This window comes from Globicephala melas, chromosome 3, assembly GCF_963455315.2.
Source record: "Globicephala melas chromosome 3, mGloMel1.2, whole genome shotgun sequence".
Classification (NCBI taxonomy): Eukaryota; Metazoa; Chordata; class Mammalia; order Artiodactyla; family Delphinidae; genus Globicephala; species Globicephala melas.
This window is the reverse complement of record NC_083316.1, coordinates 93,000,152-93,027,435: the sequence shown is the minus strand read 5'-3', so window position 1 is coordinate 93,027,435 and position 27,284 is coordinate 93,000,152. Positions and strand designations below refer to the sequence as shown.

At 42.7% G+C, this 27,284-nt stretch overlaps 1 long non-coding RNA gene across 1 annotated transcript in view; it reads right to left on the bottom strand.

The window, feature by feature from the left end:
• The window catches only part of LOC138842611 (uncharacterized), a 144,023-nt gene extending 130,285 nt beyond the window's left edge, over positions 1-13,738 (bottom strand). Inside the window, exons 1-2 of the long non-coding RNA XR_011377308.1 lie at positions 13,396-13,738; positions 6,167-6,270 (exon numbers count right to left, since the gene is read on the bottom strand). This is a non-coding gene — a long non-coding RNA (uncharacterized lncRNA). The remainder of the gene's footprint in view (positions 1-6,166; positions 6,271-13,395) is intronic.
• Between the last annotated feature and the right edge of the window lie 13,546 nt (positions 13,739-27,284).

Below are 27,284 nucleotides of genomic sequence, written 5' to 3'. Positions count from 1 at the left end.
CCTCTCTCTCTCTTTGGTCAAAGCCCATTTCGTTATGCATTAAATCCCACCCCTCCACCACTCTGGATTGTCACCAGCCCCTCCAGCAGCATGTGGGAAGGCAGAGCCTCTGAAGTCTCTCCTTGTCAGTTTGTGCTATATGTGGGGACCCTGGAATGTGTGACAGAAGAAGTGACAGCAGCCTGAGCTTTCATCCATGGAAACAGTGTGAATAAACACTGGCTGCAAATCTGAGGCCCAGGGTGCAGGCAGGGTTAAGCTGACCTGGAACAGTGAATCAGTAGAGTCTGCTATGACTGCAGACCACATATAACCATAAAATTTTTATGTGGTCATAAATTTTCTGTTAAATCCATATTTCTTCTCTATCTTAAAAGCTAAAGTTGAGTTTCTGCACAAATCTGTCTTCTAGAAGAGGCAAAATCTTGCATGTAATGTTCAGAGATGTATTTAATAGTTATCTTCCAAGGACAACTGGCTCTGAGGCTAAGTATATTTGTTAGAGAAAATACATTCATTAGAATAGTTCATGTAAAAGTTAGTTTTTTTCGATTAAACATATAAACGATTTCAATAACAGGAGGTTAAATGTACTTAACTATCTTGTGACAATTAACCATCAACCATGACCTCTGTGACTTTGTTATAATATTCCCTTATTAAAAGCATATCTAAAAATCTCCCTCCTACAAAAAGTTACCTTTTGTTTGTAAAATAAATGTGATTCTATCCGTTTAAATTTTAAAGTAAAACACAACACCTCATTCTTCCACATTTGGAAAAACTACACATAATATATATGATTAAGGATCTGTAGGAATAAAATTCCATCTATAAAATAGACAAATGAAAATTTTGAGAATAGCCATTAATATCATGTAAGCAAAGAGTAACAATATGAAGATGCTCTCAAATTAAATTGCAGTAAATAAAGCAGGAATCAAATGCTATATACAATATACTCAGACCTCTGTTTGGGAGGAATAGGATATGGATACCCACACACAAAAAAAAGAAAGACAAGAAATGGTAATCAAAGTACAGATGATTTTACTAAATGCATTATATATTTCCACTCTTTCCCAACATTCTACATTATTACTTTCTAATCAGAATTTTATAATTAAAGTGAACCTAAAAATACCTTAAATTGAGCACTATGATGGGTAGTCAAAATGAAAATGTTTAATAATTTATTAAGCAGAAAGCTGATCATTTATATCCTGTTAGAATAAAGACTGTGTGAAGAGGGTTTGATTAGCTAAGAGGAGAAACTCTCATGCTACAGAGACAAAACCAGAAGGTTGTTGAAATGTAGATTCATTTCATCAATTCCAATTAAGCAGGTCTGGGTGAGACCAGAAACCTGCATGTTATCAAGCTCCCTGGTAGTTCTAATGAGTTGGTTGGGGATACACTTTGATAAATACAGGCCAAAAGCAAAGTCCAAAGTATCAAAATTTCATAGAGACTCTCCATATACCAGCCAGGAACAATGCTGCTCTGTCCCTGGGAACCCCTGTTCTCTGGTTCCCAGGGCAGATCCTACTGCGGGCAATTACACTATCTCCTCTTGCTCTGATCCATCCTTATTTAGCAGATTGCTTATGATTGGCTTTCCTTGTGGTTTTCCTACAGGGAAGAAAATGGACTGCTCTGTCAGCATTGGCATTTAAGGTTGTTTCCATGTCCTGGCTGTGAACTAATAAATTGGCATTCAGTTTATATATCAGTCTCTCTGGACTCAGTCAATGTGAGTCTACTCCTGAAACTTGAGTCCATTTTCAGATAACTGACAAAACAAGGCATATGAGCTCTCAAAGCTAGTCTCTTAGCTAGGAGGTAGTGGCCCCCTTTCCCAAAGAAATGGGTATTTGTTGTTTTTGCCAGACTGGCATCCTTTTCCATTTTTCTGGTACAGCATCTTGAATTTCCCCTGGGGAAGCACCTCTCTTCTGTTCTCAGATTCCTCCCAAATCTGAACATAGCTTGTCCTTTTAAACTCAATCCTAGAATGTTTTTAAACAAAGCTAAGCTTTAGAGGTAAAGCTTAGATCTGTTGGTGCCTGGCATGGAGCCACTAGAGAAAAGAGTGCCTGAGAACAACGCCATTGTAGACCAAAAAAAAAAAAAAGAATCAAGAGTTAGAGATAAAATGAGAGAGAGAGAAAGAAAGAGTTCTTTATGATATCATTGTTTGAATCATGGATACAGTTGGTCCCACCTGTACCCTCTGTCTTACATGAGCCAATGAATTTCCTTTGTTTTTTTGAGCCAGTTTGAATTGGACTTCTTTCATTTACTCAAGAGTCTTAAATAAAACAACACGTCTGTATCTCCGCATACAGAGTATACCTTCCATTCAAGAGCAACAATTAGGTCCAAAGATCTACCAGCTGTTCAGGGGAACATTTACAAAATCCATCCTCGCAGGAAGCAGGGACCTGCTGGACATTAACTGCATGTCAAATCTCCTTCATTTGAGAATAAGGTGAACTTAAGAATTGTCACTGGAAAACAATGATACCACAGGCTTAGGACTTTGCAACATGGGGAGGGAACAAAGGCATGAGGTGTTTTACAACTTTTATATCTTGATCTATGGCATATGAGTCTTCCCATGTTTATTTCTCAGGAATATTTCTATAAAAATGAAAGGAAGTCTACCTCTCTGTGCCCCAAGTAGGGAAGAAAAATTGATGACCAGATATCATCACAGTCAATCACCTCAGTCATGGGAAATAGGAGGGGAGGTTGTTACCTGTCCACAGGAAAAGCAATGGCCAGATTAACTCCACAGACTTTTAATTACAGACGAGATTCTTTCTGCCTACCTTTTTGAAGTTAGATGACCTTCACTGCTTATATACGTGAGACAATTAAAAAGAAAATCTCATCAGCAAATTGATGAGAAACTAGTGGAAACAATTTTCTCCCCCCAAATCATACACTGAACACTAAACCCTTCAATGTGTTAAATAGACTTTTGATTCCCTACATAATGGTTCCTACAACTAGAGTGGGACTGGGTTACAAAATATAATGCCATCAGTCATATAAAGCCCCTGATGTTTAGGAACTCCCTAGCCTCATGAAATAACTAAATATGGCATGTTTTTGCTCTTTATCTCTTTCCCCATTTTGAAAAGGACCTGACTAGGAAAAGACTTAACAGCTTGTCAAGAAGGATGGATGTTCAGAAGTGATAGCTCATTGGTGTCCTGCTTCTCTCAAGGCTAGAAGGCACACACACTCCATTCTATCAAGAAAAGACTGGGCTGTGCAAAACAGTAAAATAAAAACCAAATCCTTGGATTTGACTTTTGCAAATGTCCAGGGAGATGGTTGCGTTTCGTAAGATTATTGGAAGGGAAAAGACCAGTCAGGACTAATATTGCATTTATGTTGGAATTGATACTGAGCATATGGGTAAAAGCAGGATGGCAATCTAGGCTAACGGATCATCTCAGCCTCAGAATGTAATTTGCAAAAACAGTATCAAAGTCAGATACCTCATACTATGTTTTAGTTAAAACCAATGAACAAGCGAACAAACAGAACCCCCACAAAAACATTATGCACCTTCTCAGATTCCCTCAACCTCTCCTCATGTCTGTCTCTCTTGGTGAGCACCTGATCCACACACAGGTGCAGCGCCTCTACTTTCGGACTTGGGGAAAATAACGTACTGTGTAGCACGGTGCCCAGATTCCTGAGCAGCCGGAGACACAGGAGTAGTGAGAGTTAGCTTCCCATGAAGTAAAACTGCATCAGTGAGAAATGAAGTGAGAGGAAACTGGGAAGCCAAGTTCCTCTTTCTTTTCCTCTTCCATTCACTACACCAAGGTATCGTTCTTTCCTGCAACACCTCCAGGGAAGCCCCAAATGTCAAGTAAGACAGTATAGAGTGACACAGTGTGTCTCAGCGCAGCTCCTTGTTAAGCAGTAGCTAGTGTGGCAATACACGGCATTACACTGAATCACATCACTCTCTCTCTTGCCTTGTCACCCTTGCTCTCCGAGTTGCACAGCCCAAATCAGCTGATAGCACTCTGAGCATTGCCTTGGGCTCGGCTTTCTAGAGGATGCAACAGAAGGCATAGTTGAGGCTACTATGTTAACAAGGTGAAATCTCTTTGTCACCATCACTAATAATTTTATGAATATAATAATAATTTCCCCTTCAAATATTCAGCAATACGGTTTGCGTTTGCATTGCACTTTGATCTGGATGGCAAATAAATCATTCCTCATTCATACGGGGTCTTTCAAAATGCCCCCTTTGCATTATTATTACTAATAAGCGCAAGGAATACACTTGTGTTTCAGCTGTATATTGTTCCAAAACCAACCACCCAAAATGAAATTACTTAAGGCAAAGATGGGGGGGCTTGCCTGCACGGTTCTGAACCTGGTGACGCCAACCGGGGTCACTCACTTGGTCAAATTCAGTTGTTACTGGGTCGGGCTACAAGGTCTAAGAAAGTTTCACTCACATATACGTGCCCAGCCCCTCCTTCACACAGCGGCTTGCTCTCCCCAAGGCGAGCCGGGGTTTCCTCACAGCACTGTGGATTCAGAATAGTCAGACCTCTCTCAAGGAGGCTGGCTTCCAAGAGGGAAGAAACAAAAGCTACCAGGCCACAAGCCCCAGAATTCAAAGTCATTAAATTTCATTGTTCAAAGCAAGTCACAAAGGTAGGATGACTCAACAGGCAGAAAACAGACCTACCTCATGGCAAACGGCATATGTGTAGAAAGAAGGAGACATTGCTGGCGGCCATCTTTGGAGACTCTCTACCAGGCTGATTCCCAGACTGATCTGCAGATTGGAATCATCTGGGGGCCTTTTAAAACTAGCAGAGCACAGTGCACACCTTAAACCAATTAATTCACGATGCCGGAGAGGGTAGAACACGGGCACCCCTTTCTTTTTTTTTTAAGCTCCCTGGATGATTCCAGTGTGCACACAAGTTTGGGAACCTCCAATCCAGCACAACTTGTGAGAAAAGAGATTTAGAAAAGCTGAAGATTCTAACTGGCGGTCCTCAGTTACACGTGATTACGTGTCATTTCACAGCATGCTCAGTGTTCTTTCTTGGGTTTAAAATTTAAGCCAAACGCCCATCTCTTCAAAGCACAATAAAGCTGCCATGATAAGCCAGTCTGCCCTGTAGAATGACCAGTCTTCTAGTTTGCCTGGGACTGAATAGTTTCCTGGGACACAAGACTTTCAGTGCTAAAACCAGGACACTCTGAGTCTAACTGGACAGTTGGTCACCCTAGCATTGCCTTCCCTCCCTCTGCAGGACAGGTCATGTTCTAGTGAGCTGCGTTTATAAAATGCATTCCCACTGTTAATACCTAAGTTTCCTCAAAATTACTCACCTAGGCCAGAGCTGCCTGAGTGTGGTCCATGGACCTGCAGTATCAGCATCACCTGAGAGAGTTTGTTAGCAATGGAAATCTGGGGAAATTCTAACAGAGTCAGAATATCTGGAATTAGGGCCTAGAAATCTGTGTTTTGAAAAACATGAATTTGAGAAGCACTGGTCTGGCCTGCCGTGCTCTCATCTCCATCTATCTCTACCCTTCCACATGAGGCAAGATCAGGTTTCTGTTTTGCTGTAAAAGTATAAAAAGCACAGCAGGAAGATTCAATGCTAATTGGCCAGAGATGCCTTGACCAAGGGCAGCCAGCATCTTCGGACATAACCATGATAATCATCCTTTTTGGCATAGTTTTTGCCAGCCATTTATCTGAGAGGCTGTATAAAAAATTGTGACATTAACAATAGAGGCTGGAGCCTGGAACGAGGGGCGTGCTGAGCACAGCTGCCTGAAGTTGGCAGGGCCCATCTCTTCCAGAACACATCACAGCTGTCAGTACAATTCAGGTGGTAATTTTTGCTCCAACCTGAAAGGAAAAAAAAAATCTTTCCCTTAAAGTTAAGCAGAAAATCAAGCTTTATCTGGGACTGGATGCTTGGTTTTCAATTTGAATTTATAGTAAAAATCATTCAGGTTTCAGTAATTTAGAAAGTAGGTTTTTTTGAACCAGCTTGAGCTGAAGTTACCTAGGAACAATGACGAGTTCTGCCAAGCAAATTAATACCCTAAAATGTTAACCACTTTAAAACAAAACCAGATTTGTTGAAGGACTTACCTGTTTATATTCAACTGATTTTAATAACTGCATATGAATTTTATCCATATATGAAAGAAGAGGCTCTCATCCAAAACACTCTGTTGGTACTATTACTGCATGAGCTGAAAGTAAAACAAAGATATTTCTTAAAGCACTCAGACACACTGTAATTCAGACCTTCTACGAATTCAGACCAGTCTCCCTGAATACAGAACAAAAATTCTGGTAGTATTTCTTTACCAATCAATTAACATATAACTTGATCCCCAATCCACTGAAGCATATGGAATTTTAAAAGCCCTTTTGAAAACTCACCTTTGATAAATTATGACTTTTATTTCTCATGTGTTTCACAAACTTCATATTTAAATTCAAAGAAAATGACCACTTAACCAATTTTCCCCCTGCATAAAATAATCTAATCAAAGTTATTGTGGTGAGGTTAAAAATCTGGGGAAGGAGATTGCTCCTTCAGTATTTCTGAACCACTACAGTCAACATCATCCTCTTGCTGCACTGCAGGCCTGGCAGGAGGTGTTTGAGCTGCCCCACCCAGACATTCTGTGGGCGGCAAAAATACCTAATAACATCTTTCACAAAGGTGAAAAATACAGTAGATTTGAAAAACGCATTTTCTCAACCAAAAACTCACTTCCCCATGTTATAATCACAGGACAAGTCTGTGAGATTTACTTTCTCTCATTAAATTTAAATATATAAACATTATTTTTGTAAATAACCATAAGCAGATTGTAATCAACGATGTATTCTGTAGACTTATAAGTACTTCATAAATGACCAACTTCAGTTAAAACATCTCTGAGAAAGTGTAAATAAGTCATTCCATTCTTAAGGAGGTTCGAGTGATCCCTATATACTTTCCCTTTTTAGGAGAAACATCCAGGAATACAACTGACTAAACCAGCATCGTGAAACTGGGGAATGAAAAGATTCTTCTGCCACTTCCTTCACTTCCCAGTTGCACAAGCATAGTTAATCAACCTAGCATCTATCCCCTTTCTCAGGGAAGCCGTCATGACCCTCACCTGGGCTTTGCCTAATGGCCAGTGGCCAGTACCAAGACGGACTCCTGAAGATCAGAAGGGTTGCACCAAGTTGACCAAATGGGATCAGGTGTCAGTTTAAGTCTACAGAGAGCAAAGGTCCCAACATGGAACCTAAACTTGGCCATCAAATCCAACGGGATAAACTCAGAATCAAAACTAAACCCCATTCCACAAGGGTGGTGAGCTGGACAGACTCCTGCACGGGGAGAATAGGAGAGGCTGGAAGGATAGATCATGGCCTAAGACAGCTTGTCTCATGTAAATGCATCTGCTCAATGGAGTCTTAGATTTCATTCATAAAATGAGTAGTAATCTCTACCTACCTCATAAAGTTGTCATGAAAATCAAATGAAAAATTTCAAAGTGAACCTGACTTGTACCCTGTAAATACATGTGCAAATACAAGGGACCAACACTATTACTGAGATAGGCTGGGACCTGGAATCCTTTGTCAGGGCGCTTGCTCCCGGACAAAGGTCTCCTCCTGCAACAGAATACAAAGAAACTATAAGGGATTAAAAATAACTGCAGGCATGTGCAGTCCTAGCAAATTATGAACAATAAGGCCACAAACCAACTGCTATTTCTGAGGTGCCAGGAGCAAAACTGAGTACTGTGCATGATCCCTGCACACAGCACCACCAAGGGAGTGGGCCGACCACCTAAGCCACGCCTCCAGCCCCACCCACGGACCCGCCCCTAACCCTCACCCCACTTAAGGAACCTGCCCACCCTCCTGCCCTCCTCGCTGCCCTCCTCGGGGAGCGAGCAAGGGCACCTCTTACTTGTTTTTGCTCACCCCTGCTGCAGCAGGAGCCTCAGTAAAGCCTTGCGTGAATTTCTCATCCGGCCTCTTATCAATTTCTGTTGATTAAAGAGTCCAAGGACCCAGGTCGGTAACATTACTACGTTTACATCATTCCTCCCAGCACTGGGCAGGGGATCTTGTGGTCAGGGGTCTGGATCAGAGTGATCCGCTGAATGTGTACACTGTAATTGTCAGTATGTATTTGTCTGCCCCCCTAACTAGACTGTGATTTCCTTGAAAGCAGGGACTGTGTCTTAGTCATCACTGTACCTCCATTTACATAGTAAGACATTCAGTCACATGTTGAATGAATAAATTCTGAGTCCTCACTGTTATTCAGACTCCTGGCTGGCCATGAATTATGTGCAATGGAATACTATGTGGCGTAATGTGAGAGATGAGACATCAAATGCCCATGTGCCCAAGAATCGTTCCCCATCTGCCAGAAATGGCTACTACCTCACTGCCAGAGCACAGGCGCCTCTGGATAAGGAGCCTAAATCCTCAGAATTAGAAGCATTCCTTGAAGCTGGTCAATAAAGGAGGCATTGACAATCAAATGCCTTAGGAAATAAGAATACCTAAACTTTACTGTGTCCCTATTTTATGCCAGGCACTGTGCTTAGAAGCTTCACATCACTGTCTTATTTAAAATTCACAATGACAGCATAAGGGAGGTTTTGTTATTATCTATATTTGACATATGAAAAAATTGAGTCTGTGAGAGGAGTGAAGTGACCTCACCAAGCTGTATGAGGTAGAGCCCAAACTGAATTCCAGGTCGATTTTATCCCAAAGCTTACATTCTTAAGCAATACTGTACCCAGCTGTCCAAGGAAAGAGAGGCCCTCGTGCGCCTCTCGTTAGTGAGAATGGGATGGTCTCATCCTGATCAACTGAAAGCCAAGAAAAAAGGGGAATTCCTCCTCCTACCTCCCTCTCTTCCTTTCACAATTCCTGCAGACAGCCCCTAAGCCAGTCACTGTGCTCGCACCAGAGATACACCAGTGAACAGAAGCAAGGGGTACCATTTGAGGGAAGGAGACAGACAAGTGAACAGATGTGAACTGCCATGCGAGGGTGGTGGCTGGAGAACTAGATGTCAGCAGAGTGATGGAATATGATGACATGGGGGAACCTTGTCAGGCCCAAATGTAGTCGTGCCGGGCCAGCCCCTCAAGCCTGGCACTGGAGGGTACTGTGGGGGAAGTACTGCCTAGGAGGCCCAGCAGGGGGATGGGATGCGATATCTGGGATGGGAAGGCCTCAGCAACCATTTTCTTTTTTTTTTTTTCCTTCTTTTCCATGTTTTACTTTTATTACTTATATTTTATATTTCTCATTTGTATTTATTACAAAGAGTTATAAATGGAAAATCAAAAAAGAAAGGGAACTAAAACTTATAAAGTTAGGAAAATAAAGCCAATGACTGTAGTCCGTTACATTTCCTGAAAGAAACCAAGGGAAGAATTATAACCCATTCTCCCTTTATGCCCACAGTGGAATCATTGACCATTAAAAATACTCTCTGCCAACTAGTCCATCAGTTGTCCTGCATGGAGGCATTTCTTTCAAAATAAGGTTTGATTCTAACAATGGTAATAGAAGCAAAATAATTTTTTTATATAATGGAAATAAAAACATTCAGCAACCATCTTCTAAATGAGATGCCCCAAAGGACTGCACAGCCTGAGGTCCTGTGGGCCTGGGGGTGGTGAGAAGGTTGTGGCCAGTTACCTGGTGATTATCAAATATGTCTGCAATATACACTGGCTTTTAAACCGAACCTGTGGCTCCACGTGTACCCACTGCCTTGCACCGTTTAATTCAGCCCCCCGGGGCCTGTCTCCTCTTGCTGATTTCACCTGGCCCTGCCTCCACAAGGTCTGCTGCGTTCTCAGCTGAGTGCCTGTGCTAGCTCAGTGCTTCCTCATCTGGCTTCTCCGACCCGCAGGGCTCTTCTGGCTTTCACCCTCTAGTCCGTGCCATTTTTGGTTTCTCTGAATAGCTCTGGATACCACACATGACAATGGCCCCAAGGCCCCTAGGTCACATCCTCCTAATGGGGTGCCACCACCATTAGACTTGCTTCAGCCTCAGGAGGAAAAGGACACAGTGTCAACTCTGAGACACTGGCAGGGTCCAGTCACCTGGGACACTTCCTCCACGTCCCCTCTATTTCTCCACGTCTGTACTGTTGATGCAGCCTTCTGTCATCTATTCAACCAATATGTACTGATAACCTACTCTACTTTACCCTCCTCTGGGGATTAAAAAAGACAAAGTAAAAACTTTCTCCGCCCCCAAGGAATTCACAATCTGACAATGACAACTGAAGTGGAGGAATTTGGACTATACCATCTACAGGCTTATACTTTCCACATTTAAGTCTCTTGCCCCAAATTCTCCTTCAAGCTTCAGACTCAAATCAGCTCCCTACCTGACGTCTACACTTGGCTGTCTAACGGCATTTCAAAATTAATACATTTAAAATATGATTTTCTTCCCTTCTCTGCTCTTCCTCGTCTCTGTAAACAGCATCAATATCCTCACCGCCAAATAAAAAATCTAGGTGTCACTTTTGACTCCTCTCTTTCCCTTACTAACCCCCATATTTAAATCCATCAACAAGCCCTGTTCATTCTACCTTCAAAGTATGTCCCGAATCCATCTACTTCTCTTCAAGTCCATTCTCACAGCCCTGATCACCCCTGAGCTGCTGCTGGCACACAGAGCCCTTCATGTAGATTTGAAAAAGATGCCCCTCCTCCAGGCCTTCAAAGCCCTGTGACAGGACATTTGCTGGCAAGAGAGCACAGGCTAGATTTTGACCTCCACTTGACCTCCAGGCTGGTGCCCGATGCAGTAAATAACCTGCAGAAACACAGTCACACCCCCGCCACCATCTTCTCTCCTCTCCTGTTGCAGTGGCCTCCCACGTGCCCCTCCCGTATTGTCTATTCTCTACATAGCCCCAGAGTAGCCTTTTAAAACCTCAGATTCAATTTTATTTCGCTTCCCTGATTAAAACCCTTCAATCTTTACGTTGACCTACGAGGCTCTGCATGTTCTGGTCCCAGATTACCTCTCTGATCTGCTGGCCCATGTTTACTCTGGCGGCCTTCCTCTTCCTGAAGAACACCAAGCTCCCCTTCCCAGACTGAGGTGTCTACCTTCTGCTCTTTCCTACCTTCCACCCTGGACCACAGTACATAAAACAGGATTAGTCTTAATATTTAGTTCATCATTTACTCCCGTTAGTCCATGCATGGCCTGTCCTATTTCATTATTTACGAGTTATTTTTAACAATGTAATAAGCACACCTGGCCCTACCAGCCAAAACTCAGCTGAGACCCTGCCACTGACTCACCTCTAACAAACCATATGGTCGCCCTGCTTCTCCCCATCTAAGGTAACCACAAGTACAAACCTCAGGTTCTCATTCTCTTGCTTTCCTATTTATATAATGTTATTGTATCTACATATATTCCTAAGTAGTAGGGGTTTTTATTATAGTAATTTTCAATATTATAAAAGATTGTCATGTTATATGTAATGCTATATGTAATCTTTCGGCCAATTTCCATTTAATATTATATAGCTTATATCCAGTCATATTGTTACGTGTCACTTATTTTATTCATTTTTGATTGCTGTATGATATTCCTCTATATAACAATATTACACTATTCATCTATTCCTTCGTGATGGGCATTGAAGTTCTTTCCAGGGTTTCATTACTGGGAACCAGACTGTTACAAAGGTTCACACACAGGTCTCCTGTTGAACATATACAAGAGATTCTAATTGATATAAATGTACAAGTGAGTTAAACGGTTGGATCACAGGTGTACAAATTAGGATACAATGCCAACCGTTTCCCGAACTCACTGTGCCAGTTTATACTCCTGCCAGCAATGTTGGAAGGTCCTGTGGATCCAGATCCACATCCTCTTCAATCACTTGATATTGTCAAACCTTTTAATATGGGGCCAACTAAATGGGTGTAAAGGGATCCCCAATGTGACTTCGATTTGCATTCCCGTAAGTACTAAAGGTAATAACTATCATATGTTCACAAGCTATTTGTATTTCCTCTCCTCAGAGCTTTAAAGTCTCAGCCTGAATGTTCCTACCACACTCCATGTGAAGGTCGCCACTCCCTATTACACTACTCTGTTCTCTTTTCTTTGTGGCATCTACCACTACCTGAATTATCCAATCTGTTTGCTGAATATATTGTCTATTTCCCTCAACTTAAATACAAGCTCCAAGGATCCTGGTTGCCTTGTTCACTCCTCCATCTCAGAATAGATGGATGAATATGTGATGACAGAGCTATGTAATAGATTAAGAGTTATGGTCCAGAGTCAGATGTTCTGAGTTTCAATGGCAGCTCCCCCACTTAATAGCTGTGTGATCATGAACAAATTATTTAAATCTTCTGTTCCTGAGTTGTCCCCTGTGTAAGAAAGAGATAACAATTGTCCTTACTTCATGGGGTTGTTATGAGGTTTAAATGAGTGAATACTTGTAAAGTTCTTAGAACAATACCACAAACAAAGCAAGTGCTCGATAAATGGTTATCATGGTTAATGTGTGATTATAGTTAGTACTACTCCATAGCGTGAGAGCACAGAGGCACCCAACTAGCTTGGACCTAAGGAGCTTCCTCCTCTTCTGCATGTCCTACAGATGCCCATTCCCGCAGCCTAGAGGAAAGCAGAGAGGTGCCCAGGGAAAAGCTGGGGAGCAGTTTATTCTCGAGAAAATGAGAATCCGGTCATCGTACACATGAATAGTAATGTGGTCAGACAGAGTCAGTGCTCAACAATGCTTGCTGAATAGATCCTTCATAGACCATCAGTCCATACCCCCTATAACCCCAGGCCTACATTACACACAGAGTCACAACACTCCCCCCTCCCTCCCTGCATCTTGGTTCATATTTGCAAAGAGGGAAAAGGGAACTTAGAAAGGGGAAGGGCAAAGAAATAAAAGCAGGCTGCATCAGGAGAGAGGATAGCAGGGAACTCAGGCAAGAGAGAAAGGAGGGAAGGTGGAAGAGGAGCAGACATGGGAAATTTCAGGTCGCACTGTGTCACCTGTGTCTAGTGTTGAACATGAAAATGCTGAAAATAAGAACATAAGGGAGTCTCCACCAGCCACCCACTCAGGGGAATTTTCCTTTATAAGGCGTGAGTGGGGGTAGGGAAAAGGTGAAGCAGAAAGGCCTGGGGAGGGGCAGGAAGAGGGGAAGCCCAAGGCAAACTTCATCTCGCCGTCTTGCCTAGGGGAGGATGGTCCCGGTTAAATATGTCCCCCTCCCCCCCTCCCCCCCATGTCAATGTCACCTTAGTCTCCAGCATACCTTGTTCTGCAACCGAGAGCCCCGCTCCATTTGGAACCTTCCTTGTCTCAAAGTGATAAATGCGGCTTATGTTAAATGCGCCAGGAGGCAAGGCCGAGGTGAGATGCCACTGAGAATTCCGGCAGGTTCATCGGGAGAAAGTGTTTCCATTTGAGAAGGATCAGGAGTGCTGGCCAGGGACCAGCTGCCTTTCCGGGTGTCGAATTCCGTGACAGTTCGCCGCCGGGGAGAGCACCGCGTCCCCTGCCTGCGCCTCCTCTCCGGGGCTCCGAGCACCCGCCGGGGGAGCCCGGGCGCGCGGGGGCCGGGCCGGGTCCCTGCCGCCCACTGGTGGCTCTTCCGAGTGCACCTTCCTGGAGCCCAGCTGCCCCTTGCCCGTCCCTGCTTCAGCACCGACCCTGCGGAAATCTGAACCTGTTAGCAGGATGCCCTGCCGGGACTGGGGACTCCCTCCTTTTCCAGTCCTTGGCTGGCAGCGACCAGCCCGGAAGGCGGGGGCCGAGAAGGCTCAGGGTATTGCCGACCTTGAGGCTACCGAGGAGTGTGCATCAGCCGAAAATAACACACACGGCCACAGACACAGACACACAGACACACACACACACACACACCGTTTGACAGTCGAGGAAAGTAACTGTCCAGAAGCAGCACGGGCGAGGGAACCCTACGGTGAAATATGACAACCAACATTATTCCGCAAACCAAATTGGGAATGGTTTTAATTTAAAGATTTGGATTTCAGCCGCTCAATTTTTTTTTTTTTTTTAAGTCATGGAACAAATTCCCTCTGTGTATTTCAAGGCCGAATTTCAAGGGTTAACCAGAGCTTGGGGGGAAAGAGAGGGAGGGAGAGAAATCCCAGACTGTGGTTTGCCAGTACTAGGTGAGAAGCGTGTCTTCATTTCCCTTCCCAGCCCGTTCGCCATCACGTCCTCCCCGCTGCCTCCCGGAGTTGCCCGGAGTCGGGAGGGTTAACGCCGTCAGCCCGCAGAGCAGGCTTCCCCGGCAGAGAGCGCGCGCCGCGGGCTGATGGGGAGGGAAGAGCCGGGGATCTCCCGCCCACTCCCCCTGCGGAGGGCGCTTCCAGCCTAGCTCTATTTATAGCTCCGCTTCCAGCTGCTGCAGGGAACTCGCCAGCCACGCTGAGCCTTTCGAGCTGGGAGAGCCTTCCACAGACAGGGGGTTTTTCATAAATTCTGTGAATGGCAGAAACGTCTCTAGCCTTCGGGATTTTTATTGATACTGTTCAGTCTGTCTTTCACACATGCCATGTCCAAGGTTAAAAAAAGAGAGACAGAGAAAGAGAGCCAAGGGAACTTTGAGATAGGTGAATTGCAGGCAGGCGGTTTGTCATGCTGGCGACCTTTTGTTATCAGATGCCTAGGGAAAAAAAAAATTATCCTCCATGGATTTACCGGCTTCAGGCCCATTTCACATTTTCTGCAATACTCAACCTGTTTGGGTTTTTGTCTGTCAGTCACACGGTCAAAACAGGTTGGAAGTGACTTCAAGGGCAATGAAGAATCACATCCTCTGCCAGTGGATTGCATGCTTACCGGGGGTCTCAGGGCTGCTGTCAGCAGGATACACACCTCTGGGTGGTCTCTGTATCAAATCCCACACTGACCCGCCCCCCCCCCAAAAAAAAACAACAGGTTAGTTATGGTGTCACATACGGGTTTCTGGCTCCAGTGGATACTGGTGACACAGGAGAAAACAACATCTGCTGCTGAGTCTTACCTTCAGCATATAATGGAGCAGATTGCATCAGCCTAGAAGATCCTAACCTAACACGTGGCTCCCAAGCCCCTTCCTTCAGGTACTCCTTCCCAAAACAGTTCTTGAGCCCCTGGGTTGTGCAAAGCCCCTGAAGAACCCCTGGATGCTGCAGAGGAGCATGAAACAGCATCTGCCCTCACAGAACTGAGCCAGGAGGGCTCTGTGCACTAGGTGTAGAGGGAAGCCTGGACCCCATCAAAGGGCACTCCTGCAGGTCTGATGTCGGGGTGCTAAGCCCCCCCAGCCCTGCCTCTTTTTCCCTGTCTTCCACCTTCCAGTCTCAGGGTCTTTCCTTTAGAGGTGATCCCAATAGAGTCAGAGGTTATTATTTATTTAACTGTATTTAATCAGAATGATCCTAAAATAGGGTAATTAATTTAACTTTGCAGTTATCTGTGGGCTAAGTGGAAACTCCTGCTTTAAGTCGTCATTGTTAAAACACGTTTTCCTGCGTTCACTTTCCTGCCTTAGAGCAGAAAGGGTACTGGATGTATTATTTCTGTAATGAGTCAGGATCTAGGAGTGAATCAGGGAAATGCAAGAGAAGGGCTCCGGAGTCCCATGTCCTGAGTTCATCCCGGCTGTTTATATGATCTTGTTGAATTTACTTTACCTGTTTGTGCTTCAGTTCCTAATCTGTAAAATATGAATCATAGCGATAGTAAGTATTTCATGGGCTTCTTGTGAAATTTTAATGTGATAATCTACTTAAGTTGCTTAGACCAGTGCCTGGCCCGTGGTAAAGCTCAATATACATTGTATGGTATTATTACTGCACAAATATGAACTGGAATTGGATTGGCTGAATTTGTACAGACAAAGAGGCATTTAAATAAAGTCTATTTGAGCTATGTAAATCTACATAGAGGTGAGTTTCCTCTGCATTACACTAAAGCAGATCCCTGAAGGCGTTCCATATATACGGGAGGCCCCTGGTCACTGACCCTGCATTTTCTTCTTCCAGGGAAAGACAAAATCCCCTCAAAAGGCTTTTAAAAAGTCCTGCTGCTAATCTATATAAGATACACCCTGACACCTAGGGTAAAGAATCACCCGCTTATAGTGGTTCACTGCTGTCCTGGGGATAATACTTTGATATATGAAAAGTTTGTTAAACATGAAAACACTCCATGAAGTTTTCCAAGGGACTATGAAGGAAAAGCATTTCTATTTACAAAGCTCAACAAAGGTTCGTACAATATCTTATTTCCCCTCCTAAAAATTAGGCTCTAGAAGGTAGGAACTGGGTCCTGTAAAGAGTAGTCCTCTGGTGGAAAGGTTTTGTTACCAATGTCATCCTCCCTTTCAAAAGAAGAGCACCTCTGATTTTTTTTTTTTTTTTTTGCGGTACGCAGGCCTCTCACTGTTGTGGCCTCTCCCATTGCAGAGCACAGGCTCCGGACGCACAGGCTCAGCGGCCATGGCTCACGGGCCCAGCCGCTCCGCGGCATGTGGGATCTTCCCGGACCGGGGCACGAACCCGTGTCCCCTGCATCGGCAGGCGGACTCTCAACCACTGCGCCACCAGGGAAGCCCAGAAAACCTCTGATTTTTAGAAATACAGCCCGATATGTTCTGCATGTCCTAGACAGTAAGCTATAAAATAAAGTGACATATGGAAGCTTCCAAGAAACCTCCCCCAAGATACCTGGCAGTGGTGGTTTTGTGCTGTGTCAACCTAACTAAACTGGAACAGTGTTTCCCAGACTCCTCTCCTCTGTATCGTCCTGGGCTAGGATGGGGCACGGGAGAAATTCACGCAAGGTTAGGAAGGCAGAAGTGAAGCGGCAGCCATGCTTACACTAGGAAGGTCACAGTAAAGTCAGGTGCCCTTGCAGCTCACGCACCTTGTCTCGGATCTGCTGGCTCATCCTGTCAGCATGACATAGCAGCTGGGTCTGCCGCAGTTCCTGCTGGATCCTGCTGCTTCTCCAGCTTCTGGACAAGGTGCGTTAGCTCCATGACAAAGGGGGCCAGCTTTTCACCAGCCTCATCAGAGCTGGAGGTTTGGAGGCAGTTAGAGATGAATGTAGGTTCTACTTCGTCCTCGTGGGTTCCAGGGCATCCTCGTTTCTCTCACACCAGATCTGTGTCCATCAGCGTTCTGCCAGAGAGACAGAACCAGTAGGAGATACAAATGAAGAGAATCACTGCAAGGAATTGGCTTACACTGAAAGCTAGCTAGGCAAGACCAACGTCTGTTAGGCAGGCCATCAGGAAGGGCAGGCTGGACCTCTCAGGCACGAGGAGAAGCTGCTATCCAAAGGTGGAATTTCTTCTTCTGGGAAGCCTCGGTTCTGCCTTTCGACTGAATGAATCAGGCCTCCTCAGGTTATCAAGGATAATCTTCCGTACTTAAGGTAAACTGATTACAGACTTCAGTCACATCTACAAAATACCCTCACAGCAACTGACTGAATGACTGGGGATGACAGACGAGCCAAGATGACACATAAAACTGACCATGAACACGTCCATTTTTCCTTTTAAATGGCCTGCCGTGCTATCTTCAGGCCCAGCACCATATACAGAACCGACATAGCAGAACATAAACAGTTTAACCCATGCCCTTTAGGGAAGGTCAAGTCCCTAAAATAAATCCCTTCTTCTACTTCACTCTTAGTAGACCTGCTTTTCTGATCACACCTGGCTGATACGGACACAGTAACACTCATACTTCACCTCTTTCTTCCCTTTACACTACGCTGCTCTCTAGAATACGGATATGATGGCCAGACGAGCCAACTTGGACGTGAGGACAAGGGCCACGCCCCAGGGATGGTGGAGAGGTGAGCTAGAAAGACCTGAATCATGAAGATTACAGAGCAACCTCACCACCCCTGAGCTGCCTATCTCTGCATTTCTTTTACATGAGACAGAAATCAATTTCTCTTTTATTTAAGCCACTGCTGTTTTGGTATTTACGGCTGCCTTCACCAAAACCATTTCTGAGTGATGTAAGCTCTATGTCTTCTATACAGAAATACACTCTAAGTAAACAGCAATTGGAAGACTCAAGAGTTGGAGCATCATGCATTGGGGTGGGTGTGGGGAGTCACTGAACTATTTTCTTTTATTTTCATCTAATTCTCAGGGGAAACTTGTTACAAGTAATCTTACAGCTGACAAAGGCAGTCACTCGCTCTGAAGACATAAGCCAAGTTCCTTTTATTTTCTGGGCCTCAACTGTCACATCTATAAAATGAGACTTTTGGACCAGATGGTCTCCAGTATACTTAAAGATCTGAAGTGTGTGATATCAACTGAGAACACAGGACGTCCCAGAGAGAAGGGAGGCTTACCAGGACAAAAATACAGTTTGTCAGAAAGGCAGGTTGAACTAATGGAAAACTGTATCAATCAGGTGGGAAATTTTGTTTCCAGAAAACCTGTGCAAATTGTTTTACATGAATTGTACACACCTTCCCTGTGCCTGCCTTATAACATAGGATACAGGTTGTACAAGGATGAGAATCTTTGCCTGTTTTGATCACTAACGTACCTTAGAATGGCACCCCAGCACAATGTAGGCTCTCAATAAATATTTGTTGAATGAATGAATGAATGATACAGGTATTACACCCAAGTTTGGTATGAAGGACAGCTTCAGAGTTACTAAATAAACCGAGTACAGGTTAGTGCTTCAAGTCCTGCCAATATCCAGCCCAGTAAATTTGGTCTCATTAAACATGATTTTACTTTCGCCTCAGAAAAACTGATTCATGAACGGTGATTGCCCAATTTAAATGGTAACCAGTAAAGATGTTAAAGAAAATGTCACTTTTGTCATTGACTCCTGACATTACCATAGGCGTGCACAGTGCCTGGCACTGGAGGCACTGAACCACTTAGCAGATGGCTGTGTAACAATCCAGGAGAATGGGCATCTTTAGTACTGTACCCACTAACTTCTGTTTATTTCCCACTGTGCTCATAGAGGAGAGCTGCCGAGCTCCATCCTCCTTTAGTTATCTACCTACCATTTTTCCCTTGATCCCTACCTCTGTGCCCACACTGAACCTAAAGATAAGTAATAATTATAGCTTATGCTTATTTCAAGTTACTACATGCCAAGTGCAGGTCTAAGTGCTTTACATGCATTGAATAACTTAATCCTCACAATATCCCCATTGGATAATTACTATAATTATACCCATTTTCCATGGAAGTAAACTGAGTCACGGAGAAGCTGCTCAAGGTGCCATGACTATTAAATGGTAGAGCCAATGCACCTGACTATGGCATTACCCGTGTGTAATTCAGAGAAACCAGTCATAGCTGCCCAGCATCTTGGACTGGTTCCAGTGCCTGCCACGGGAAGCAGTTCAGGCAACCTGTCTATTTTGAAGACTAGACTAGAAGAAAGCTGGTTGCCTCCTGTTCTTCCTGGCACTCCACCACTGAGCAGCCAACATGGATAAACACCCTTGAAGTCTTAGCCATGCATCTCTTTGGCGCCCAATCTGCCACTTGACCTGCTCCATCATGATCATCACCACAGCCATTGTTTCCACAGAGGTTAAGCTAAACTGACCAAGAGCACAGAAAGCCAGGGAAGCTTCTCTGGGGTACAAAAATCAATTGGGATAGGGAGGGTGGGAGGGAGGGAGACGCAAGAGGGAAGAGATATGGGAACATATGTATATGTATAACTGATTCACTTTGTTATAAAGCAGAAACTAACACAGCATTGGAAAGCAATTATACCCCAATAAAGATGTTAAAAAAAAATAAATTGGGAAACAAGAGTCATACAAGCTCAATTTTGTTTTCTTCTCTGCACTCTCTTCCTAAATTCTTACATTCACTCCCTGGTTTTAACAGCCATCTTTGTGTCGTCAACTCCCAAATTTATCCTCAGCCCATACTTGATTTCTGAAATCCAGGCTCATATATCTGACTAGCAACTGGGCAATATCTCCACTGTTTCAGGTATAACAGATCTAAAATTAACCTTATATTCTTGATTCTTCATGCTTCCTGTTCTGACCCCCGACATGCAAACACACAGCCCTAGGTGTTACTTGTTTTACCTCCTTGATAGCTCTTGAATCCATTTGCTCTTTTCCCCACTGTAATTACCTGGGTTCAAGCCACGATCAAATTTTTTCTTCGACAACTGCAATAACCTTCTCGCTGGTCTCCCTGATCCCACTCTCGCCCCTGTCATAAACCATTCTCCATTTAACAACCAAATTTTTTCTTGTCACTGTCTTCCATTTCTACTAAGGAAGAAAATCCTGGTCTGGCCCTGTCGTACATCTCTCATTTCATCTCACACCAACTGCTCTCTCACCTCCAAAAATACTGAACTTTCTTTAGCTCCTTGCAAAAGTCCCAGATTTTTGTTTGTTTTTGCCCTTTTGTCTCTGAATATTTCTCCCCAAATTTTCCCTCTGTTTGAAATGCTTTTCTCTTAACCTTTACAACAACATGGCCTTGAAAAATCCTGCAGGTGTTAGCTTCAATCACTTCCTCCAGAAAGCCTTCCCTCATGACTTCAGATTAGAATAAGGCTGACAACTATATATTCTCTGGCACCCTTCCACTTTTCTAATTAATACAGCCTTTCTGCTACAATGCATATTTCCTGCAATATAAATAAGCTCATATGTCACTGGTGAGTAGGGAATAACAATGTACTCTTGAAGTCGCATTGGTTCATATATGATTTTTTTCTCTCCAGCATACTAACGTGTTACACAAGTAACACAGTTCAAAACAAACTCCACTAATATAGCAAAATACAGCAAGCCACAGAGAAATAGGAATGTGTACATGAAACCTATTCAATCATATTTTTCTTGGGTTGAGTTTAGCCAACTGTTCTCTCTTAGAAGGGCTTATTGCATGATTCCCCAAAACTATGTATGTTTTTCTCCTGGCTCCATAACTCAAGAACCTCAACTCTTCTGTATAACAACTCCGTCAAGCCAAGCTTACCTTTCTGTTTTTTTAAGCAAAGATCTATATGTATCATAGAGTTTATGCTTTTTAACTGTGCAAGAATTTGTGATTGCTTTTTTTGGTGCCCTAGTTACAGAGTTGCATAGGTTCTCAGTGATGGAAAGGAGGTGGTGAGTTTCAATGTCTAAACTTATGCTCTTAAGGTAGAAAATACTTAAGTACACTAACACTAACATCCTCTAATCCTGAGTACAAAAAGGATAATACTTCTCTACCACTTTGACACTGTGAAGCTTTCCACCTCTCTCTCACCCTGAAGCCATGTATGGGGTCTCCCTCAGCCTGAGTCCCTGCGCAACAATGATGAGCAGAGCACCCCTGCAGAAGACTCATTTTGGACAAGTAATGGGCATGAAGCATAAATATCTGCTGCTTTAAGCCCCTGAGATTGATCGTAGACTAACCTGATTAATTCATAGTTTGGTGTGAGGAGTAGGATGATGTCACAACAAAAATCTTAAAATATGTGGGGTTGGCTTAAGTAGTTCTTCTGTAGGTAACGGATAATGATAATGGAAGTTTAAAAATAGTGTCCATGTTACACAATGGAAAAATATTTGATAACACTGTTGCCTGCAGAAACTTGGGGTTAGATTATGCACCAAGGAACGAGCAGCAATGGAAGATTGGTACAAGAAAATCTGGGGACGATTTATGTGAATAAACCTCTCTGAATGGGAAAAAAAATGTGAATATATTTGTATCCAATGTGAATGTTCACCAATGGGTGACCTCAGCAGAGGAGGATTTGAATAATTAAACGGAAGAATGACCTGTTCTGTGGATACTAGTTAGCCTCTTTTCACAGTCACCCCTGTCATCACCCAATGGGCTCAGGGACAAAGTGGCCATGGTGGCAAGGATAAAGGTTGTGCATGGACTCAGCAACATGGACGTCCACTCGCCAAGGCTGACTGCACTATTGCTGCTACTGAGTGCCCAGTCTGCCAGCCGTAAAGAATGATACTGAGTCCCCAGTGTGGCACCATTGCCCAAGATAATCAGCCAGTTATCTGGTGGCAGTTTGATCACACTGAATCCCTTCCACCATGGATAGGACAACATTTTGTTCTTACTGGAAGAGACACTTACTCTGGATATGGATTTGTCTTCCGTGCATGCAATGCTTCTGCCAAAAGTAGCATCCTTGGACGTAAAGAATGCCTTACCCACTGTCGCGGTATTCCACACAGCACTGCTTCTGATCAAGGAACTCACTGTACAGCAAATGAAGTGAGACAATGGACCCGTGCTCATAGAATTCACCGGTATTACCATCTTCCCCACCATCTTGAGCTTGATAGAATGGTAGAATGGCCCTGTGAAGACTTACAGTGCCAGCTAGGTGGCAAAGAACTTGGCCAAACTGTGTTCTATATTTTGTGGAAAGTAGAAGTTAAAAGTGATGAACTTGGATACTTAGCTGAGGAGATTTCTAAGCAAAGTGTTGAAAGTGCAGCCTGATTCCTCCTGACAGCTTATAGTAAGATGTGAGAGGAAAGAGAGAAATTGAAGTAATTTTTAAGCAAAAAGTAACCAGAACTTGAAGATTTGGAAAATTCTCAGCCTATCCATATTGTAAAAAATGAGAAAATGAGTTCAGAAAAGAATAGCAAGGGAGTGGTTGGAAAATCATTTGATAAAGAGATCCTGGGTGTGACTCATGGGTTTAATCAGCCATTGCAGCAGAAACCAGGAATAGAGATGGGATTATATCAGCAGGGACACTACCAGTATGAAGTAAAGGGGACAGAGGCAGGATGAAATGAAGGACAGCTGTCAGAATTCTGGGATTCTACAGGATGGGACAATAGAGCTATCTGACTGCCAACATGCATTGTGGTTCAAGAAAAGGTAAGAGTGACCAAGGATGATTCAGAAATCAGTAGGGCTGCCACTGCCACCACAGGCAGGGTCAGGGCTACCTTCTCCTTGGCTTCAAAGGCAAGACTATGACTCAGAGCCTTGGAGGACTGTGTTGCCCCCGCCAAAGAGTTATGCCCCAGTGGGCCTGGAGAGCAGAGAGAGTGGAACCAAAGAGGATTATTCCTGAGCTTTAAGATCTAATGGAAAAAAAAAAAAATCTAATGAAATTTGCCTTGCTAGGTTGTGGACTTGCTTGGAACCCATCACGCCTTTTGTCTTTCTAATTTCTCCCTTTTGACCTGGGAATATCTGAACTATGCCTGTCCCACCACTGTATTCTGGAATCACATAACTTGTCTGGCTTCATACGTTCACAGCTGGAGAGGAATTTTGCCTCAGAATGAATTGTACCTCGAGTCTCACCCATACCTGATTTAGATATTTAGATGAGACTTTGGGCTTGAGCTTATGCTAGAATGAATTAAGAATCTGGGGTCTATTGAGATGACATGAATGTTTTTGCATGTGAAAAGGACATGAATCTGGGGGCAGGGGAAAGAGCAGAAAGTTACAGGCTGGAACATGTCCCCCCAGTTCCTGTGTTGAAGCCTTAATGCCCAATGTGACAATATTTTGATATAGGACCTTTAAAGAGGTAAAGTTAAAAGAGGTCAAAAGGGCAAGGCATAATCCAATATGACTGTTGTCCTTGTAAGAAGAGAGAGAGAGAGAGACACTAGGGACCGAAGCACAGAGAAAAAAGCCTTGTGAAGACACAGCCAAAAGACAGCTGTCTGCAAGCCAAGGAGAGAGGCCTCAGGAGAAATCAACCCTGCCAGCACCTTATCTTGGACTTCCAGCCTCCAGAATTGTGAGAAAATAAATTTCTGTTATTTAAGCCACCCAGTCTGTGGTATTTTGTTATGACAGCCTTAGAAGACTAACACAGGCTGTATTTGACAAGGTAAAATAAAAAAGACTTGGGCTCATAAAAGAATTGTTTGGTTTTCAAGGGAAAGTGGAACAGACAGAACACAAAATATTCAGGGTCTTGTAGAGGTAAAGTTCAAAATGAAAAGTTTTTCTTGACTTTGAAGAATAAAGGGTAAGCTTGAGTATGCCTTTAAGAGACAAAGAACCATAATGTAATAAATCAACTGTATTTACGAACAATAAAATTCATATATTTTAAATTATAAGTTTGGTGACTTTTGGCAACAATACACAATCAAAATACAGAACATTTTCATCTTCATAAAGGGTTTCCTTCACGTCCTTTCCCAATCTCTCTCTACTCCTGGCCCCCAATCAGCAGTTGATCTGCTTTCTGCCACTATAGATTACATATGTCTTCCTTAGAATTTTATAAAACAAAATTATACAGTATGTACTCCTTTGCATCTGGCTTCTTCCACCCAGCATGTTTAAAAAATTTGTCTGTGCTGGTATGTGTATCAGAAAGTCATTTTGTTTTTTTGCTATGTGGTATACTATTGCACGGACTACTGCAATTTGTTTATCCATTCATACACTGATGAAAATTTGGATGGTATGCAGTTTTTGTCTATGATAAATAAGGCTTCTCTGAGCAATCATATACAAGTCTTTGTGTAGGCAAATGTTTCTATTTCCCTTGAGTAACTATCTAGATGTAGAATTGCTGGGTCATATGATATGTACCTGTTTATCTTGATAAGAAAATGCCAAAGAGTTTTCCAGTGTGGTTGTACCATTTTACCTTCCCACCAGCAATATATGACAGTTTCAATTGCTTCACATCCTCACCAACATTTAGGGTTGTCAGTTTTAATTTCAGCCATTCAAGTTAATGTGTAGTGCTATTCATTGTGAACTTAATTTGCATTTCTTTGATGACTAATGATGTTGAGCATTGTTTCATGTGCTTACTGACCACCGTACACACTCTTGTGAAATGCCTGTTCAGATCTCTGGTTCTTAGTATATTGGACAAGTTGTCTTATTATGAGTTGCAAGAGTTCTTTATGTATTTAGAATATATAAATAACTCTTACGTGTATTTTATGTACCTGTTGGATATTTTTATTTAATCTGTAGTTTCTACTTTCAGTTTCTTAATGATGTCTTCCAAAGAGTGGCTGTTTCAATAATGATAAACTCTAATGTATCAATGATTTTTATGCTTTTGGTGTTTATCAAAAAACTTTGCTTATCCCAAGGTCATAAAGATTTTTACCTATTTATTCTTATAGAAGCTTTAGCATATATATTTAGTTATCCATTTCAAGTTTATTCTTGTGTATGGCATGTGGTAAAAGTCAAAATTCATTTGTCTTCCTTATAGATATAATAAAGCCAGCACAGTTTGTTTAAAAGACTGCATTTTCTCTACTAATATTTATTGGCTACTGGGTCTGTTTCTGTTGACTGACTTGTCCTCTAATTATGGGTTTCATTTTCCTGATTTTTTTATATTTAGAAATTTTTTTCACACCCAGGACATCATGAAGTTTATATTGATGAGAATCTTGATTTTGTTGTCTTCCTTTAAGGAGTTTGGGCTTTGTTCTGCTGGACAATTAAGTTATTATACTTGCTGTTTAGTTGGATCCTTCCAAGTTTTGTTTAAGATTTGTTAGGATGTAGAGTAGCCTTTACTTTTAGGTCTCGTTTAACCCCATGACTAAGGTGTGGCCCTCCTTGGTCTCTGCTGAGTGATTATCGAGAACTCTTTACTGTGGCTCTGGGTGAGTTCTGGGAACTGTTCAGCTCACAGCTCCCCAGAGGCTCCCTTGCTTGATCTTACAGAATTTCATCCGAGGCACAAACAGATTGTTTTTCAGCTAAAGAGTCTAGGGAACTCATAGTCAGATTTCTTAAGCTCTTTTCTGTGACATCTTTTTTCCCCTCTAGAACTCTTTCGCAATTTCTGACTACCTCAGACACTCTGAACTCTCACCTCTGCCTTCTTAACTTATTGAGGCAACTGAAGTTCTGTTTGGCATCCTCTTCCTGCTTCACTGGTCCAAATGTGGCTCCAGGTAGAAAATTAGGCCATCCTAGAACTCAATTCATTTGTTTCCTATTTCTCAGCAATCACAGTCCTGTGCTGCCTTATATCCAATATGTGAAAACAGTTGTTTCATATATTTTCCCAGCTCTTTAGTTGTATAAAGTGGGAGATTAAATCAGGTGCATGTTTTGCCATCATGGCCAGAAATGGGAGTCCTGACACAGTAACTTTTCAACCGGAAAAAAATGACTCAGTATAACTGATTCACTTTGTTATAAAGCAGAAATTAACACACCATTGTAAAGCAATTATACCCCAATAAAGATGTTAAAAAAAAAATGACTCAGTGTAAAGAGTATAAGATATGGCTCTTGCACCAAAGCCAACAGACTCAAGGTGCCTTCCATTAGTCAAAAAGTGGAGAAAAATATTGTTGATTCAACTTTGCCCATGTAGCAGTTTTGGGATCCTTGCGAAGAATGAGGGGTGTGGCTACTGGCAGACTGAGATTTCTAGAATCGAATAGATAAAAATGCTATTAAATTTTTGAGAGAGCTGTACTGATAAAAGAATCAAGAGCTCATGACTATTTGAGACGTAACATGACTCTTGGTCACCCAGATGCCCACACATAGAAAGTGATCAATTAACTTACAAAGTTCCCAGTATCAGCATATTCCCCAATACCTATTTCAGATTTGGCCAAGCAGTATAATAGAAAAGGCAGGCTCTCTAGGAGGACGGAGCTAAGGGCCACGGACAACAGTGAGCAAGGGATCTCCTCCTAAGAGTATTTTCAAGGGCTTATTAATGAGCGGTCCTCACTCCCAAAGTGTGTGGCCCTCACCGTTATCTGCCAGTGGAATTTAGAAAATGTATGAACCAGTGACTCTTGTGTGTCTTCTATTTTTTCTCATCATAAATGGGGTTGTTTATTACTGTTATCCTATCTTTATCTCACCATTATATATTGGGTATGTGGCATTGGGTCAGGGGAGATAACTTGTATTTTTACTTCAGAATTCTTAGGATCAACAGTAACCATAGCTGAACCTGATAACCACTACACATTATCCTTTGATATGAAGAATACTTTGGATCATTCAGAAATCCTGGATTTTGATCTTAATGCCACGATTAAATGAGAATTTGAGATTATCTCCCTTGTTGAGGGTGGAGTGTGTAACGTGGGTGGGAGAAAGACTGTATTGAAAATTTGGTAATCAGATTTACGATCTGTGGGAAATATTACCATTGTTCATCAATGTTCTGTTCTCTTTTACTT